The 19,409-nt window shown below is 38.2% G+C and overlaps 1 protein-coding gene across 1 annotated transcript in view; it reads right to left on the bottom strand.

Annotated features, from left to right (window-relative positions):
- epb41l3a (erythrocyte membrane protein band 4.1-like 3a) overlaps positions 1-15,767 on the bottom strand; it is a 292,145-nt gene extending 276,378 nt beyond the window's left edge. The window contains exon 1 of the mRNA XM_039754817.1: positions 15,618-15,767. The gene's annotated coding sequence lies outside the window, so the exon portion shown is untranslated. The remainder of the gene's footprint in view (positions 1-15,617) is intronic.
- Positions 15,768-19,409: the final 3,642 nt, after the last annotated feature.

The raw sequence follows: 19,409 nt of genomic DNA, 5'->3' as shown, positions 1-19,409 counted from the left end.
TAAGGCTTGTTTTATCTTTCCATTCTAAACATGCCAACTGCCAATTTTCTCTCTCTCTCTCTGGGGATTTTAATTTTTAAAACATACAATTCTATAATCATTCACTGGAATGGGCAGTTATGACAGAGTCTTGTGGCTTTCCAACACTTACAGTATGTATGTGTGGTGTCACTGACTTAAACCAGACATCTGGGATACCTTTATCAAGAAGGGTCTTTAACTGCTGAATTCTCCCAAAGTTGAAAGTAAATGTAAAATAACTTCTTAGCGTTTTTAACATAACCACTACGTTGATGAACTACTTTTATTTTATTAGGGAAGCATATCTGTATATTGATTTGGATGGACATAAAAGGATGCAGAGTGACTATGAATATAACATGGCCTAGGCATGTCTCTGTGAAGACTGCACATTCACCTTCTGTTTATTAGTTTCTTCTGCAGGAACTTTGGTTTACAAACCATGTATGAGAAGTTTATATTAAAACTGACTCTAAATGGGTTCAATGTACCGTAATAGCGTAGGTGTGTGTGTGTGTTTGCATTGTAATGGAGATGCATCCTATACTGCATTGGCTCCTGGCTTTTACTCAGAAATGATGGGAAAGTATCAAGCATCTTGCAACCATGGATTGGATTAAACTGGTTTGAATGTGGATACATAAAATAATGGATACTTAGAAACAAATGATTAACATTATACTGTAAATGGGTAAAGAGAAAAAGGACTTTTTGCAAGAAAACACAATGGAAAAACTGGTTACAAAATAGGCACACTCCTGCAAGACGGTAACAGAAACCTGAGTTTAACTCTCAAATTGACATGGGTTTTCTCAAGATTGTCTGATTTCCTACCATATCCCAAACACATAAAATGTTAAGGTGACTGGAATTACAAATGTTGCCAACTGTGTGGAAATGCAAGTGTGTGAACAAGAGTGCCATGAGATGTGTCCAATGGTGCTGGGAAAATCTCAGGCTGTCTGAAGACTAAGAGTTAGTTATTTACTGTAATAATGTTTGTTACTGGTTTTCACAGAAAACTGTCTGGAAAGGCTCAAGCTCTTAAAATCATGCACTGAGTTAAGTAAGCTGAAAATGGATGGATGTATGCAAATAATCTTTTTACCTTTGCTTTCATTAGTGTAATAATAACTTAGCTCTTATTTTCTAAGTATTATGGTATGATGCTGTAGCACTCCTCCAGGCAAAGCAGTGTGGTACTTGAGGTAGCATGCATGCAGCTATGTTGCCAGAAGGCAGATTATATATAAAAAGAGGAGCCAAGCAAAGTTTAGGAAGAAGACCTAAGTATTTTCTCAACATATATGTACAGCTAAACTCTGGGTGGATGGTAAAGGGTTCACAACCGACTGGAAAATAAACGTCAAACAGAGATGCATGTTATCTACTGAAATCAAAAGAAACCCTATTTTATCGAATTTAGACTTGTCATTTAATTGAAATGGAAGCGCTTTATACATGTAAGAACAGCAATGGAGATTCTGTTTAGTAAAGCAGCTCCTATTTTGAAATCAAAGAGGAATAGTCAGAAAAGTAAGGAGATGCTCATACTAATATAGAAGATTCTGAACTCACTGCTTAGTACACAATAGGCTTGTTACCTAAACAGCCAAATTAGGTTGCTTCACTTATAAACTTGTCAAGCCTGTTAACCTTGTATCTTTTTGGTAATCATATTAGGATCTGTAGGACATTCTGAGCCCGTCCTTGATGAAGAGTGGTGTTTGGGAGTCACAGGAATGTTGAAAATACTGTCTTGTTTAGATCACATTCTTTGGAGGACTCAACCTAAATGAAGGTGAAAACTGGGTGCTAAAGAACATTATTCAGAAAAACAGACCACGTGCAGTAAGTACTGGAGGTTAATGAGTTATGTTACTTTTCATTAACTGGTTGGGAAGTGAAGGTCACAGCTTGTCTCCATTTATAAAACATGTTATATATGTTAACATTATACAAAGTTATTGTCTGTTTTTACCTGCATTTTTATCACTCTTTAATGTAATATTGCTTTTTATCAGTATGCTGCTGGAGTATGTGAATTTCCCTTGGGAGTAATAAAGTATCTATCTAAAGTACACAAAATAATAATAAAATATTTTGCTTTTTCTCTTCCTAAAATGACACAGATACACTTTTTTACATGTGCAATTTCAACACATCAAAGCACATCAATTCTCAACAGCACTCTAGTTTCCTCCCACAGTCCAAAGACATGCAGGTTAGGTGCACTGGTGATTCTAAATTATATCTAGTGTGTGCTTGCTGTGTGTGTGTGTGTGTGTGCCCTGCGGTGGGCTGGCGCCCTGCCCAGGGTTTATTTCCTGCCATGCACCCTGTGTTGGCTGGGATTGGCTCCAGCAGACCCCCGTGACCCTGTAGTTAGGATATAGCGGGTTGGATAATGGATGGATGGATGAAAATGCTTCAATTTAGAAGACAATTTCATGTGGCAAATTAATATACACCTTATTGGAGAAGAACTTTAACATGAAAAATTCCAAACTTCTCCTTTAATCACTGCGTGAAGATATTCTTTTAGTATATATTGTTTAGCATATTGTGCATTTTAAAAATCTCATTATAGATAAATTTGAGGATCAGTAGTACTGCTAAGGTTTCATAACATTTACTATTTCTCCCAGAGCTACTTTCTGATTTCTTGAGGAACAAAATAGCCACAACATTAAAAACAGAAATTCAAAACTAGAAATATATACCTTTTAATGTGACATAAAACAAAACCTCACTCTTTTTTTAGAAACCACATGGTCCTGAAGCTATAGCCGAAGCAGAGTTCCCAAAAGGGACAGAATAATCAATAAATGGCCTACTCTTTCAAATTAAAGCAATTGAAGGACATTATGTCCTATTAAGCACAGCCTGTCTTTCTGCCTCCCAGCCCCCACTAGCATACTACAGGGAGGATGACCACAGCTGCAAAGCTCAAAAAATGGCATGTTAGAAGTAATATCAATGAAATAACACATAGAATAATTAAATAACAGTTCCTGTAAGAACTAAGATGTTGGTATTTAACAACAAAGCTGCCACACCAGCAAAGGAGACAGTTTAACTGGCAATTTAACTGCCACTTTTTTCTACAATGTACATGAGTAGGTAGTGGGTAGATTAGTGTTTAAAAATCCTGATATTATTGCAAGTCATCTCAGAATGCAAGCATTTTGCTGCTCTCTGCTACCTTCATTAGAGACCTTTCCTGTTCCTTTTCGCAGACAACACACACACCCCTAGTGCATTTAGGAAATATTGCAGACAGGCTGCAGAGCAATTTTTTGTCTGCAGATTTTTCAGCAGTACTAAAATCCAAAAATTAAAAATCCAATTGATGTACAGTTCAGAGCCCTGCCAAGTTTAGTCTTATACTGTATATTTTTATGCACACTTTTTAATACATCAGCATTATCATTTTGTAAAGATGCTTGTCAAGCTAATGCATATTGTTGTATGACATTTTCTTTTTCTATACTAGGTTGTTTGGGATGCATCATATCATTTTAATACCCCATCTATACCCCAATTTATTTGCAAATGACAGGAAATTCAAATAACAACAATGTGCACTGTTAACATGCAGTGAATAACACCCGAACTATAGACCATCAAGCACTTACTTACAATGAAGTGAATAATTTAGTGCTGAAATTTTGTTTTCTGCAATTCTGCCTAAACTGGATTTAAAAGGTTTGCTAATGGATATAAAGGTGAATTACCTTTTCTTCTGGGTTGGATCCAATGCATAAATTATAGGACAACTCAAGTTTGCTTTCATTTTGTATGTTGTATTTTTTAAACTGTTAACAGAAAGAGTTTTTCTTAACTTTTGACAGGTTTCTATAACAACCTGAACAATGGAGATCTTTGCTCTCATCTATACTAATAAAATGCAAAGCCCTCACTGACTGACTGACTGACTGAATCACTCATGGACTCACTCATCACTAATTCTCCAACTTCCCGTGTAGGTAAAAGGCTGAAATTTGACAGGCTCATTCCTTACAGCTTACTTACAAAAGTTGGGCAGGTTTCATTTCGAAATTCTACGCGTAATGGTCATAACTGGAACCTATTTTCGTCCATATACTGTAATAGACTGCAGCTCGATGACCGTGGGAAGCGGAGTTGCGTCTCACATCATCACGCCCCCGAACCACGTAATTGAGTGCCTGCCCATATAAGGTAAATATTCGCGGGTCAAGGAGTGTGCTTAGCATATTCATAAGTAAAAATATCTGAATCACAAACTGATGTTAATTATATTTTGTCCATGAATACTTATTAAATAATTCCAAATAGTCTGTCCGCTTCCTTTCATAGCTTTTCTGATGGTTGTGCTGCTTCCAGCCATGTATTTTCGTATTAAAGCATTGAACCAATCACATTTCAGCCATCATTTGTTGCCAGGCAGAGAGGCTTTCACAATCCATTGTGCAGGCACTCTAACACAGAATAAATGTCGATTAACCTGTTGCTTCAACCAATCAAATTTTGAGTTGGTGTCAGTAGTGCCCTCTAGCAAGCGTACAGCAACGTCACCGTATTCAGACCCATTGATTGGATAGAAGCCGATATGAGGAACTCTACGAGGCCACTGAATGCACCGCAAGTGCTCCGAGCGTCCTCGCGCGCACTATGGCCAACTCCATGGCAGGATTCTGGACAATATTATTTGCCAGACACAGACCAGATTTCAAGACCACAAAAACCTAATGTTTGTCATGCTCCTCGAGCCCCAGAAGTTTCGGGAATACAAGAAAAATTTCACACATGCAGCCTTTTTCAGTTTAACACAAGAGCCACGGAGTGGTTTTTGATCTGTCTCGACTAAAAACAACTGACTGTAATGTATGCCATGGATGATTTTGCAGGAAAATCTCCCACTGATCTCCTTGACTTCCTTCATCAGAAAAATCTGAATGAGAGCATGGGGCAGCTGTTAACACTGATATATTTGGCGGTGACCATTCCCGTGTACAATGCATCTGTCCAGCGGACATTTTCAGCCCTAAAGCGAATTAAAACTTATGACAGAAATACGACAGGGCAGGTTCGACTTTCAGCATTAGCTTTGATGGCGATAGAAAGGGACTTTTTGATGGAACTGAAGTGCACTGATAATCCGTACGACAGAGTAATTGAACTGTTTTTGAGGAAAGAGAGGAGGATGGATTTTGTTTACAAATAATCCGAATTTTTGGTGAGTAAAATGTTGCGATTTTCCTAAATAATATTGCAAGTTTATGAGTTATTATTGATGTTTTTTATGTGTGTCTTGGCTGTGGCTGCAGTAAAAAGAAACTTGCTCACCCCTGGTTTGTCTATTCAGTAATGGAGTTTATTGTGGATACAAAAGTTATCTTATATATATTTTCCCCGATCTACATACTGTCAAATAAACGAACCACACGCCGTGGCGCAACACAAGAGGCTTTGCCTCTAGCGCTGACGTCCAAGGTTCGATTCCCTAGAAGGGGTGCAGTGAGTGTGTATGCCTGATGAGCCCAGAATTAGGGTGAAACACATGCCACATACTCTTTGCATTATTTGACAGTAAAACTATTTCAATATATATATATTGTCACGCCCGAGCGCATCGGGAGCAGTTGACGGATCCGACGCACATCACCGAACACCCGGCTGGGGGACAAAGGCAGCGTACTAACCTTTCTCTCTCTTGTCTCACAGAAAAGACAAAGCGACGCCGCCATAAACCAGCCCGGAGTAAAAACAGAGCAGCACTTCCGGGTTCCCTTCTTCCCTCTGGTCCCCCGATGATTACACTCGTACCCCCTGTGACGGACAATCTCGATTTCGCACCCCCTTGGTTTGAGAAGAAGTATGAAAAAATATGAGGTTAACGCAGAAAAACAGATCACCAATTAAAGCTTTATGAATAATGGATACTTTATTCGCCATCAATAATTGTTTTGGTAAAGCCATACTAGTGTAATCCTCCTTCCATTTTCTAATTTTTTCGCGACTAGCCATGATTAAATGAACGGTAAAAAAGTAAGACCGAAACGACGGTGACTTATTGAGGCAGACAGGTGAGAGCACAATAGCACGCAGGCTCGATGTAGTGCACGTCAAGTCGATCTAAAATGCGCGATCAGATTCGAAAAAATATATCTTTTCAAGTTCTATTTGGATATAAGTAGGTTCTATTTAGTCGACAGAAATATCTTTGGTAGGAATGTAAGTTGAATTTAGTTTTTAAATTTCTATGGTGAAGAAAAATGTATGCAATGATGACTAAATTTAACTTAAATTCCTACCAAACATATTTCTGTCAACTAAATAAAAATTACTTATATTTAAAATTTAAACAGAACTTGAACAGATCCAATAGTTCATAACACCCACGCAGCACTAAGTGCACGTAAGAGCGGGACTCATCCGTTTTAACAAGCAGCGTATTGCACTGATACGAAATAGCCTGCCCATTTAATTATTTAAGAATTGATAGATAAATTAAGATTTTGTACAAAGGATACAGAAAGCTGTCCCAGAGATTTAAGCTGTCTGTTTCCACAGTTAGGAACATATTGAGGAAATGGAAGACCACAGGCTCAGTTCAAGTTAAGGCTCGAATTGGCTGACCAAGAAAGATTTCGGATAGACAGAAGTGACGAATGGTGAGAACAGTCAGAGTCAACCCACAGACCAGCACCAAAGACCTACAACATCATCTTGCAGCAGATGGAGTCACTGTGCATCGTTCAACCATTCGGTGCACTTTACAAAAGGAGATGCTGTATGCGAGAGTGATGCAGAGGAAGCCTTTTCTCCGCCCACAGCACAAACAGAGCCGCTTGAGGTATGCTCAAGCACATTTGGACAAGCCAGCTTCATTTTGAAATAAGGTGCTGTGGACTGATGAAACTAAAATTGAGTTATTTGGGCATAACAAGGGGCGTTATGCATGGAGGAAAAAGAACACAGAATTCCAAGAAAAACACCTGCTACCTACAGTAAAATATGGTGGTGGTTCCATCATGCTGTGGGGCTATGAGGCCAGTACAGGGACTGGGAATCTTGTAAAAGTTGAGAGACGCATGGATTCCACTCAGTATCAGCAGATTCTGGAGACCAATGTCCAGGAATCAGTGACAAAGCTGAAGCTGCGCCGGGGCTGGATCTTTCAACAAGACAACGACCCGAAACACTGCTCAAAATCCACTAAGGCATTCATGCAGAGGAACAAGTACAACTTTCTGGAATGGCCATCTCAGTCCCCAGACCTGAATATAATTGAAAATCTGTGGTGTGAGTTAAAGAGAGCTGTCCATGCTTGAAAGCCATCAAACCTGAATGAACTAGAGATGTTTTGTAAAGAGGAATGGTCCAAAATACCTTCAACCACAATCCAGACTCTCATTGGAACCTACAGGAAGCGTTTAGAGCAAGAGCTCCCAAACTTTTTTCGGCCGCAGACCCCTTTACCAAAAACTTTTAAAACCATTGACCCCCTAGTCATTTACTTTACTTACTCAAATTAATACATTTGTACTGCACTTGATATTAAATATTTCACTAGATATCAAACTTTTCATTTTAATCACTTGTAATTAATGATTGAAAAACATCAAAGGACTATGGAATATGGCATTATCTTGTGCAACATTTAATATCAAAACCTGCAATAACGAAAATTAAAGCAAAAAAATACGAGCAGAGTTTTTTATATTTTTGACATTTATGAAATAAATATGTAAATTCAAAATAAGTACAAATAGTCCAAGCTGTACTGTCTGCATTTCTTTTTGGTTCAGTTGTATTATTATCTGAAGAAATAAAAACTTTTATTAACAAACAATTTCGACAGCCCCTATGATTAAAAAAAAAGCAATAAACTACGTACTTACGTGAAACAGAAGATTTTTGTTAAACTCGAATAACTAAACTGTGTCCTCTGGTTTTCTTTTTCATAGTTCTGCTCCTCAATAAATAATTATATTCAAAGTTCGAAAACACAAATAAGTACATGTTACATCAGACGAACCAATTTATAGTGTTTAATAAAAGCATGACTGTACAAGACTGATAGATTCTGCTAATATCGAATATCCGTCGTCTCATCCCACCGTGAGCAAGTGCGGACATGCAACGGTTTTTCATGTCCGCACTTGCTTTGATACGTTCGATAAGACAATGCACAGACATGTTTGTGCTACATGTATTTTCATGCATTCTTACGTGTGACTCTTTTAATGACACATTTTACCTTTTCATTCGCAAGTTTGGTATGTAATGTGTTTTTATCAAAAAAGTGTTTTTTTGAATTATTTTACTTATTAATTAGGTACCTATTGGAATCATAGATATTCTGAAGTAACAAACAAATAGCAGTAGTAAGGGTGTCTATTTTTGCTGTCGTTGATCCACAAATTTTTTTATGGAAACTATCGACCCCTAGAAAGTTCAAATTGACCCCAGGGGGTCGATATCGACCACTTTGGGAACTCTTGGTTTAGAGGCTGTAATTTCTGCAAAAGGCGGATCTACTAAATATTGATTTCATATCTTTTTTGTGGTGCCCAAATTTATGCACCTGCCTGATTTTGTTTGAACAATTATTGCACACTTTCTGTAAATCCAATAAACTTCATTTCACTTCTCAAATATCACTGTGTGTGTCTCCTATATGATATATTTAACTGACATTTTTTATCGTAACAACCAACGATTTATACAGGAAAATAATGACTATTAACAAGGTTGCCCAAACTTTTGCATCCCACTGTATATATATATATATATATACTGTATGTTTATATGTGTGTGTGTGTGTATATGACTGCAACACTCATAACAGTGACAAAACAATTACATTGACAATTATGTTACGTTATTTTCAAAATGTTTCCTTTTCTTTTTCATTACTTCTTTAACACACTACTTCTCCGCTGCGAAACGCAGGTATTTTGCTAGTCATCAAATAAAAGAAGAAACGATTCCATCAAAACCTGACTTTTATTTCTCACTTTCAACTCTCTAAATTTCCATTCTGTTCAGTTAGAACAACCAAATAATGGATCGGTAACTATAATCATTACTAGTATATTGTTCATTATCTATATATATAAAGGAGAGTTGGGATCCGAGAGACTGTGTTTGTGTGTTTTTGGAGGGATTTAGAGTTAAGGTGGGTGGGGGAGTCACGTGGTCAACTCCCCTCATTCACTTCATTTCGCTCAGAGCTGAGCTCCCCAGCTGACGCGGTCTTGCGTTCTTTTTCCTTAGTGTTTAGTCCTTTTTCCTTTACTAATTTACTGTTTAGTACACGCGGTGCTTAGGCTACACAGTCACTCATAAAAGGGGTGAAGACTCCGTGCAACAAATGGGTATTGAAACTACCTTGGAGGACATGCAATCAACGAGGCCATTAAACGGATCTCAAAAGAGGTCTTCTAGGTTGGAAAAAAAAGCGCTTGGCCGCCAAAACCAGGTGATTAAACAAATCTCAACAAGAAACGACTTCTACGTTAGAAAAAAAATGATTCGCTACCAAAATCAGGCGGTTAAACGAATCTAAAGAAGACAGGATTTCTAGATTGGGAAAAGGACGATTGGCTGCCGAAACCAGGCGGTTAAAAGAATCTGAAAAAGACAGGACGTCTAGATTGGAAAAACCACGATCCGCTGCCGAAACTAGCCGGTTAAACGTGCAGCGAAGTGCGCCAGGTCTGCTAGTTAACATTATAAGGACTTTCTTTCCAATGGGTGACGCGATAATAAGTGGTTCAAGTACTGATGCAGTATAGCTTTATAATGCAATTGTTAGTACAGCTGCCTCATGGACCAAGCATCCTAGGTTCTAATTGTGTGCTTGATCATTGTCTGAATAGCTAATTTTCTTGATCTTTTCTGCATAGCCTTTCCTCCTACATCCAGAACAATGTTAGGTTAACTGACAATTCTAAAATGACCCTCTGAGCATGATAATAAGTAGGCCTTCTAATGGCCTGGCACCCTGTCTGGGTTGTTTCCCACCTTGCCCCCACTGCTGCCGGACTGCACTCCAGCCACAGTGTTCATGAATGGGATTTTAAGCAGATTTGAAAATTTACATATGTAAGTCAGTCTGTTAGTCTGTCATTGTCCAACCTGCTATGTCCTAACACAAGGTTACGGGGGTCTGCTGGAGCCAATCCCAGCCAGCACAGGACGCAAGGCAGGAACAAACCCCGGTTAGGGTGCCAGCTCACCGGAGTTACGTATGTAAGCATTTGTTCAATTCCTTGCAATTGTAAAAATTCGGATACATAATGAACATTCTTTTTCCATGTCTTTTTACCACCAAATCTCTGTCACCTTGTTGTGTGCAACTGTGCTGCAGTAAAGCTAACTTGGCATACAGCATTTGGCTTCTCCTACAACCTGAATGGATCAGAGATTAAAGAGTTCCAAGCTATCAATATACTCTTAAAGGTAAAAAAGAAGAAAAGTTCAATTCTTCAGCTCCATGGGCGTTCCGTCCGTAGTGAAGGGAATATTCAATGATGAATAAATTAATAATAGTACATTACATTTACCTGTCCCAGAGCAGCCATGGGGGTAAATTATTCCTTATAAATTGTTTTTATTTCATTTTCACTCGGTCATTATTAAACACTTGTAATGATTCACTTTTATACAGCAAGGTGGGCTTTCTTAAACAAAGAGTACTACTGCAAAAATTGTAATCCAAAAAACTCTGTTTTGTAAATTCATTAAACAAATACTCACTGACACAATGCTTGCGGTGAATGCTGACATACTGCATAATACAATGGGGTCAGTAAATTAGTTACACAATAGCAGCAGCAATAAAGTGAATATAAACAACTTAACTAATAAATAAATCATAGATATATTTGTAGCACTTCATAAAAATAAATTATATAATTCTTTACATTTTTATAGTGATTTTCTCACTATTTAAAGCTCTTTACATAGAGAGTGGGGAGCCACTTCAAAAGCCACCTGTATGCAGTATCCACATGGATGATGCCACAGCAGCCATTTTGCTCCAGTATGCTCACTGCACATTAGCTATTGGGTGGTTAAGGGGTGAGAGAGATAGCTAATTACAAACAGGGGTTAGGGGGCCAGAATGGCTAGGACATGGAGGGCAGCTTAGACTGGATATCAGGATACACCCTGCTCTTTATGATAGACACCCAGGGATTCTTTAATTACCACAGGGAGTCAGGACCTCATTTTTTTCTCATCCAAAAGACAGTATGATGGTGAGTGGTGGCTCTGAGGCTAGTGATTTGCACTGGCAATCCGAAGGTTGCCGGTTTGAATAAAGTAAATGCCAAAAGTGACTACTTCGTTGAGCTCTTGAAAAAGGCCCTTGCTCCATCCTGGGTATGACATCAATCTGCATTCAGCCCTGCATGTAGGCCCTCCAATCTGCAGGGAAAAACCTGGGGGTTGGTGGCAAAATTGGCACTCCAGCCACCATAAAACACCTCATACTGTTCCATTCCATCTTAACTAGTGTGGAGATGAGGTGTCACCTGTTGCATGGCTGCACTCGGGTCCTAATCTTGGATCCTGAGTTGGTTTGTCATGTGGTGGGTGCAGCAATGTGCTGTATCAGCACGTGTTCCTAACCTCCTCTCTCAAAAGACGGCGCCATTTTTACAGCACAGTGTCCCCATCACTGAACAGGGGCATTGAGATCCATATTCAGACCCCAGGGTGTGCCCCCTGCTGGGCTCACCAACATCTCTTCCAGCAGTAAGCCAAGCTTTTCCTAGATTGTCTCCGATCCAAGTATTGGCCAGGCCCAAACATGCTTAGGTTCAGGTGGATTACCTTTTCTGAAGTACATGTGGTATGGCTTCTGAATGCATCAGTCAATGTCCAAAAGCATACATAGAAGTATATTGAACACTGTTTCCATGATATTCATAAATGAAAGGAAATGGAGAGCAATGAAAAAACAATAGAAACATCAACCACGTACAGAAAGACTGTCTTTTGTGAAATGCATGCCCTTCAATATTTACCCTCTATATTAGCACAACATTAAAATTAAACGTTTCCGATTGTTACTTAGAACTTTGTGAACAAATGTAGTGGTGAATAAAATAAATATGATAATGTTAGGTTCTGTATTACACTAAAGTCTAATTTTCCTCTCTACAAAATAAGTCATTTCAAAAGCACTGGATAACATCACAAGACACCCTGATGTTTAGCGGCAATATAGTTAATTTAACTGTCAAACCATCAAGTTGCGTCTTAATCAGCAAGCACAGAGGACTCTTTAGAATGCATTTAAGAAAATCCAATAAGCTTATGTAAATCCAATTGGAGTGTAATAAACATTGACTATGCCAACAATACATGATGTCTAGCAATAAATTCAGTTTCTTTCAAGATACAACTAGAAAAAAAAAAGAGTTCACTTTTGCATCATTAGAAGTCTTATCCTTGTTTTTTTGTTCCCCACTCTGTCATTTAATCGCCTAATATGTAAAGTAATTAAGAAATGCAGAAGGTTTCAGTGTGAAGGAAAGGGAGTGTAATCCTTAGATAATGGAAAGTGAGTGAGGTCTAACAGCCCCCTACTGAAAGTGACACAGAACTTATTTGATCTCACACTCTGCATCAGCTCCCCTCCTTCAACAATTTACAACAAGAGACAAAAACAAATACCAACTGAACATGGAGTATCAACTGCTTGACAGTCACAAACACACTTCTGTTTAAAGGAAGTGAGGAAACTCACTTATTTGAGCTTTACAAAAAGACAGGCTCTTGACATTAAAGGGCATTCTCAATAGATAGTTTTGTGAGGGATTTGTAATCATTCTTTATTTTGACAACAAAGGCTGTTATCTCATGTTGGAGTGGTTAAAAGAGGCTGTAGAAGCAGACATATACACAGAACTCATTGTTATGGCTAAATCTACTGCACTCTATATAACAACTGAAAATAACTCAAGACAACTTGCACTTAAAAAAGTAATGTAGTGAAGTAAAAAAATATCAACAAGCAATAAAATGAACTCAGCCAGAAAAAAATACAGAAAGTAACCGAAAGGACAATTTTTACATGTATGATCTTTATGCAAACTTGCAAGCTCAAAATCTTAACTTTTTCCTATTTAAGTAACACATAACCCTAGTAACTTATCAAAGCTCTGAATTCCGCAAAATGAACAACAGAATTCAACCTTAAAATAGTTTGATTAGATCTCTCCACACTTTTCAGTATCTGAATACTCACCACAGCAGAGCGTCACAACATGTCCATTAAAGGGATGTGTTTTCATTCCATTGGACCATTGTTTGGGGCAAGTTCAAAGGAAGCAGACAGTAAAAGAACAAAAAAATAAGACTTAACTGTAAGCAATAAATGAGTTGGAGTAATCATAAAGAAAAAAACTTTACTTAATTACAAATGATATTTAAATAAGTTGTTTTTCTGTACTTGTATGTCTCAGGTGTGTAATAATCAATCCCATATAAAACTGCAGAAAAGGTGACATTTTAATTATTTATTATACATTACTAAGATAAATTAAAGTTTCACCAAAGCACTGAGCACTAAACAGAAATATTTTTAAGTTTTAAAACTGAAGTAAAAAGTAAAGCTTTTCTTGTATGTTTTCCCTTTTTTCACCTGAAGGAAACTAGTGAATAATTAAACAGACCCAGGCAGTGTTTCCTTTTATAAAAATATATTTCCATAACATATTATCTAGCTGATCAATATAGTTGACTCCACATTTAAATCAGTTATACACTGCCAGTCAAGGACTCATTTTGAACCAACTGCTATTTTGCTTTATTATGTTTAAGCATTTTAGAGTTTAATAAAGATTTAATGTTTGATGCACACCCCTTTGTTTTGTTAGCTGATTATTATTTTGCAATAAGTGTGTTCATACTAACAGTTCACAGTTTTTGCAATGGGTGTTTTAATTTGAATTTAACACCTGTGTACTTTAAAAGGACATTTTTAAGGGCATACAGAACTGCAGTCTACTAACCAGGGCATCTTATTACAAATGCAGCCACTCTATACTTTATAAATGTATATTTTTAGAATTTCCATTTGCCTTATTTTTAAAGGGTGTGCTATTCATTATGGACACAAAGAGCAGTGTGTATGCCTACAAATATAAGCTCTAATATTACACGAATACAGATATAGATATGTGTATCTGTGTGTATAAAGTTTTTTGCAGTCTTCTGAATCTTATCATCATCAGCTTCTAATGATGGTAACGTAAGTACGTTTCTTGGGTAAAGGCAGGGCAACTGTTTGGTGGACCACATCCACAGCACACTCAGGAATCTACACACAAATGATACTTTGTCAATATGCACTATAAAACAGATTTGTTTTAAGTTACTGGTTTTCCTCCCTGCAACATAAGTATATTAAAATGAGCTACATTCGATACATGTGTATTAAGTGTGCCGATTCCTGAATCGATGGCTCCGAAAGTATTGATCTACTCCCCGGCTTTTTACATAAATCACATTTTTATTATGGTCCCTGGGGTTTGCCTACCACAGCATTGTCGCCTGAATTCCCCAGAAAGCGCATAGTGTCCACTTCAATCGGGGCAATTTTGCTGTCGCAAATCAATGATATCATTATTTGGACAGTGAAAAGAAAACGAACGGGATCTATGATTGACAATGCGAATTTACTACTGCTTACATTCTAGGAGAGGAGAAAACTGGAGTCCAAGCGCGCAGAGGCGTCATGTGCGCGGCGCCAGTAGGCTGCCAGGTTTCACGTTAGTAAGACTTTGGACAGACACTGGAGAATGAAACACATAACAAATGTTGTATGCTACCTTTGGGCAGAATGCAGTTTTTACCGATAATAAATGTGGGTTCTGGAAATATGTAGTTTTCCCCGCCTAAATTCCCATAACGGTTTTGTCATGGGGTGAAGCAACAATAGGCTGTGAATGCTGGAATACTTAATCCAACATTGCGTATTCAACCCTGTTAAAAAACACACACACACAAAAAACACGTATAACCCGTAGAATCAAATCGTAGACGCTTTGCATGTCAGTTCCATTTTTGTCTTTACAAAGCGGTTATTATAGCGCAGACGATCGCCTTGGGGAGGGTGGAAGTAAACAACGTCCCGGAGCGATCCAGGTACAAACTGGTATTGCCGCATCCTATGTACGAGCTCCAAAGTGCTTGAGTATGACTCACAATAGATAAATTGTGAAATTCAAAGTATAATTCCCCCAAATCCGCTACAGCAGTAGCTGTTGTACCAAGTCACCCTTTCTAAATTCTTCTTTATTGGAACTGATGAAAAATACGGCACACACATGGAAATTGGGGTGCAACTGTGACTGGTGATTATTGAACTCTTTGGAGAATTGACCTAAACCTACCTTTCTTTTTTTTTTTCTTTTCGGAACTTTCGTGTTTACTTTAAACTGAATAACTGCATCTTGACCGATTTCAGGCATGTCCTCCCACAGCCGTTGCACGCCTTAAGTTTAAGTTACGCTTTTGACACTTCCGTGCATGTTGTCATTCTGGCCCGAGGCGATTCTTATTTAGGAAAATATATCAAAAGCCCTTACCTGATGATGATGTATACTCGTATAGCGTGTTTCAAAAAAAGAGTTGCATTAAAAGGTGTCAACACATAATATTAATTCACCATCTCCAGAGAAAAGCAGACAGGTCCAACGTTACTTAGGGGTCATTGCAAGAAAGAGGTACTAGAAGTTTAACACCTGCTTCACATTCCATTTTCAACCGCCCATTCCCCTCCCCCTCTCCCAAGCAACCACCCTTGGAAGTCTGACACTCGCTTTTGATTGGATAAACCTGTTTTCTTGCGCTACTGGAGTGAGCCAATGTGAAAAGAGAGGCGGGGATACACGAGTTTTCTTTTGGTAGGGCCCGCCCAAAACCTTCATTCATTCTGAGTTAGCGAAGACGCGACTTTGCACTAAGTTCTTTTAAGGGTTAAAGTTTGCTGCTGTTGTTCGATGACAGAATATATATACGCCTTCCTTCTTTTGCCTTCTCGGGCGGACAGATTCATTAGATATAGTCGGCAGTAGGCGCTCCACGGGGTTTCGAGATCCCCGTTGAAGAGGTTCGTTTCATAGCAACGCATTAAAACACGAATTCGATCCTTTCATTGCTAAAAGCCGAAGTGTACTCTAGTATGGATTGTCGGGAGGAGCCGTCAGCATCAATTTTACTGCAGAAGGTAACAAAGAGTACCGCTCAAAAACGTCTTTGTACAGTTACGTAGCAATCATATGAACATCTGGAGAGAGCATTTTGAAAAGTTTAAAAGCATTTGATGTTCACATTGAACCATTAAATTATTTTTAAAAGGTAGCCTGAAAAAGCATGTGCTTGTCATTAGAATCCTCCGTTCCTTTCACACAATCGAGATTTTATCTTGTAAAATTAAAATTAAACCAGCTAACACTGAGCACAATAACATATAGTCTACAGTAGTAATGCTTATATTTTAGATTGCATAACGAAAGATGAAAATAAACTTACCTTATGTCATTTATAGCCTGTAAATTTACCAAAGGGTGGCACTGTGGTTAGTGCTTTTACTCAACAACTATGGACAAAGACATATGTGTTAGTTAGGTTTGTTTAAAGATCATTGTAAATGTGGCATTCAATTTGACTGCTGCCCTATCCCTCGTCGGTTCATACCTTGTGTCTAAAATTCTATCAGTCCCAAATTTGTACATTATTGTTAGCCTTTGCTTGCTCTGCATGTCCATTCATCAAGGTACTCAACGGCTTTCATTTTAACTGACTGGGAGGAGACAGACTGTCTAAATTTTCAATACTCCTCAGTATTAATGATGACCATTACTGATCACAGGTAACCACTCAATGCATTCAAACCTTAATATCAGTCTTCTGTAAAATACTGTATCTTTTTCTTTCTGCTGCTTAGGGGTCATCACAGCAAATCTTTATCTTCCTGTCCCATTCATCGTGCTCTGTCACAGCCACAACCTGCATGTCTTCTCTCACCATATCTATAAACCTCCTCTTGGGCCTGTCTTTTTTCCTTTTGATCTGCAGCTCCATTCCTATCATCCTTCTCCCAATATACCCATCATCTCTGACTGCACATGTCCAAACCATTGCACTCTCACCCCTCTGGCTTTGTTTGACCCTCTAACATACTCATTCTTAATCCTGTCCATCCTCATAATACTCAATGCAAATCTTTTTTTTTTTTTAATTTTATTGATTTTACTGTATTCATTCCATACAAATTCAATTCCATACAATTCCATAGATCAAATCTTAACATCTTTAATTCTGCTACCTCCAGCTTTGTTTCCTGTCTTTTTTATCACTGACACTTTTTCAACCCATATACCGTGTCTAGTCTACCATTTGTAGACCTTTCCTTTCACTCTTGCTGGTACTGGTCTGGTACAAATCACTCCTGACACTCTTCTCCACCCACTCCACCAGTCATCTGTAAAATACTATATATATCACATTAATTCATAGAATAGTGGATTAAACCTATTCACTAAAAGCAGCTTAATATGGTTTCTACGAGTGTAGTGCAGTGTTCCCGTTAATGGACAGGCAGATCACATGATGTGAATGTAAGAATCACTAGAGCACCACAAGAACAGTCCTGTCTCTTTTGCCCTTCACTCTATTCACCTTGAACTATAAATATAATACTGGGTCATGTCACTTGTAGAAATTCTCAGATGATTCTGCACCTAGGAGGTGTATCAATAAGGAGGATGAGACAGAGGTGGACAACTTTGTTTAAGGTGCAGAAAGAATTGTCTGCAACTTAACATCGGCAAAATTAAGGAACTGGTTATTGATTTTCATTGCTCCAAAAAGCCTCTTTGTCTGGTCACTATTCAAGGAGTGGGCGTAGAAGTGGTGCACTGATGTGGGGGTCAACATCACTGAAAAGATGGACTAGTCTTATAACACAAAGTAACTATAGAATAAAGGTCAGAGCAGACTGTTTTTCTGAGGTGATTGTGCGCCTTTAATGTTAGTAGTGCCATCCTTTACATATTCTACAACTCTGTGTGATTTTCTGTGGTGTGCTGGGCCGGTAACATCACTTCAGGAGGGGCTCACAAAATCATTAAGTTAATTAAAAAGACAGGCTCATTATGGGACACACTGTTGATCAACTGGAGGTAGTAGTGGTGGAGAGAATGATAACAAAATTGAGAACCATTATGTACTTGCTGTAGTTCCTTTCTTTGACATATTGACATTGAGTACTAACAGCAAAAAAATTACTCAGCACAAGTGTGAAAGAAACACTACTGGGGCTCCGTTATACTAACAGCAATGCTCCTGCATAATGCCTCACTTTGACTGGGAATGATCTTTTTATTCTTTAGCCAAGTCCTAAGTACTCCTTTGGTACTGTGTCTCTTCAGAGAATCCTTGAGTACCGCTGGTTTGACTTTGTGTTGAATGAGCGGTTGCTCACGTAGTCCTAAATGAGGCACATTACCTGCATTGTAAGGGAATGTGCACAATTCCCTGAGGGTGATCCGGCTCGCATGATCCTCATTGTTGAGGACCCAAGTAGCTGGACCAGGCCAAGGGGATGCCTGTGTAACACCTGGCTGTGGCAGGTAGATGGTCATTACCGGAGAGTGGGACTGGACTGCATGTCTGCCTGGGGGGGTTGCCAACCGGCAGCAACACGCCATACCAGTGCATGCTCCCCAACCTGACCTGACCTGTCAAGTCATAAGGTTTTACTCCTTTTTCTTTCAGGTATGTATTTGAGTAGGTGTGTTTTTGGGGTATTATTTGTTATAATAATATTTATGTATTTATTGAACTTCTGTAAAAAGCCAAATTGCTCCCAGGAACAAATAAAGTGCTATCTATCTAGCTTATCTTTCTAAAATTGCTTATAAGACTACTGATGCTGTTTATTAAACAAACATTACTAATGCTAGACTAGATCCTTTATCGTATAGCACAAATCATAGTGCTTTTTCAAATGTAGCATGTTTGTCTTCTTTTTGTTTATCTAGATTAGTGAATTTTATGCAACCATCAATCAGGTTACCTAAATAAAAATCATTACAGAAAGGTTTAATATACTTTTAGTTAATTTATTAAGTTAAAGCTTGTAATGACCACTCTGGCAAATAAAAAGGCAATTGCCCCTTTGAACTATGTAGTTGTTTACGCCATGTTAAGCAGCAAATAACTTCAGGCAGATGTTTCTTAAAGTTATTGAACTGTTACAGAAGAAGAACTTTGCCCCACAATTTCTTGCAGGACTGCTTCATTTCAGAAACATTAGTGCATTTTTAAGCATGAACTTTCATGTGCAATCAACCCAAAAAAATATCAATTGAGTT

Source organism: Polypterus senegalus, chromosome 5 (assembly GCF_016835505.1).
Source record: "Polypterus senegalus isolate Bchr_013 chromosome 5, ASM1683550v1, whole genome shotgun sequence".
In the NCBI taxonomy this organism is placed as follows: domain Eukaryota; kingdom Metazoa; phylum Chordata; class Cladistia; order Polypteriformes; family Polypteridae; genus Polypterus; species Polypterus senegalus.
This window is presented reverse-complemented; position numbering and strand designations above follow the sequence as displayed.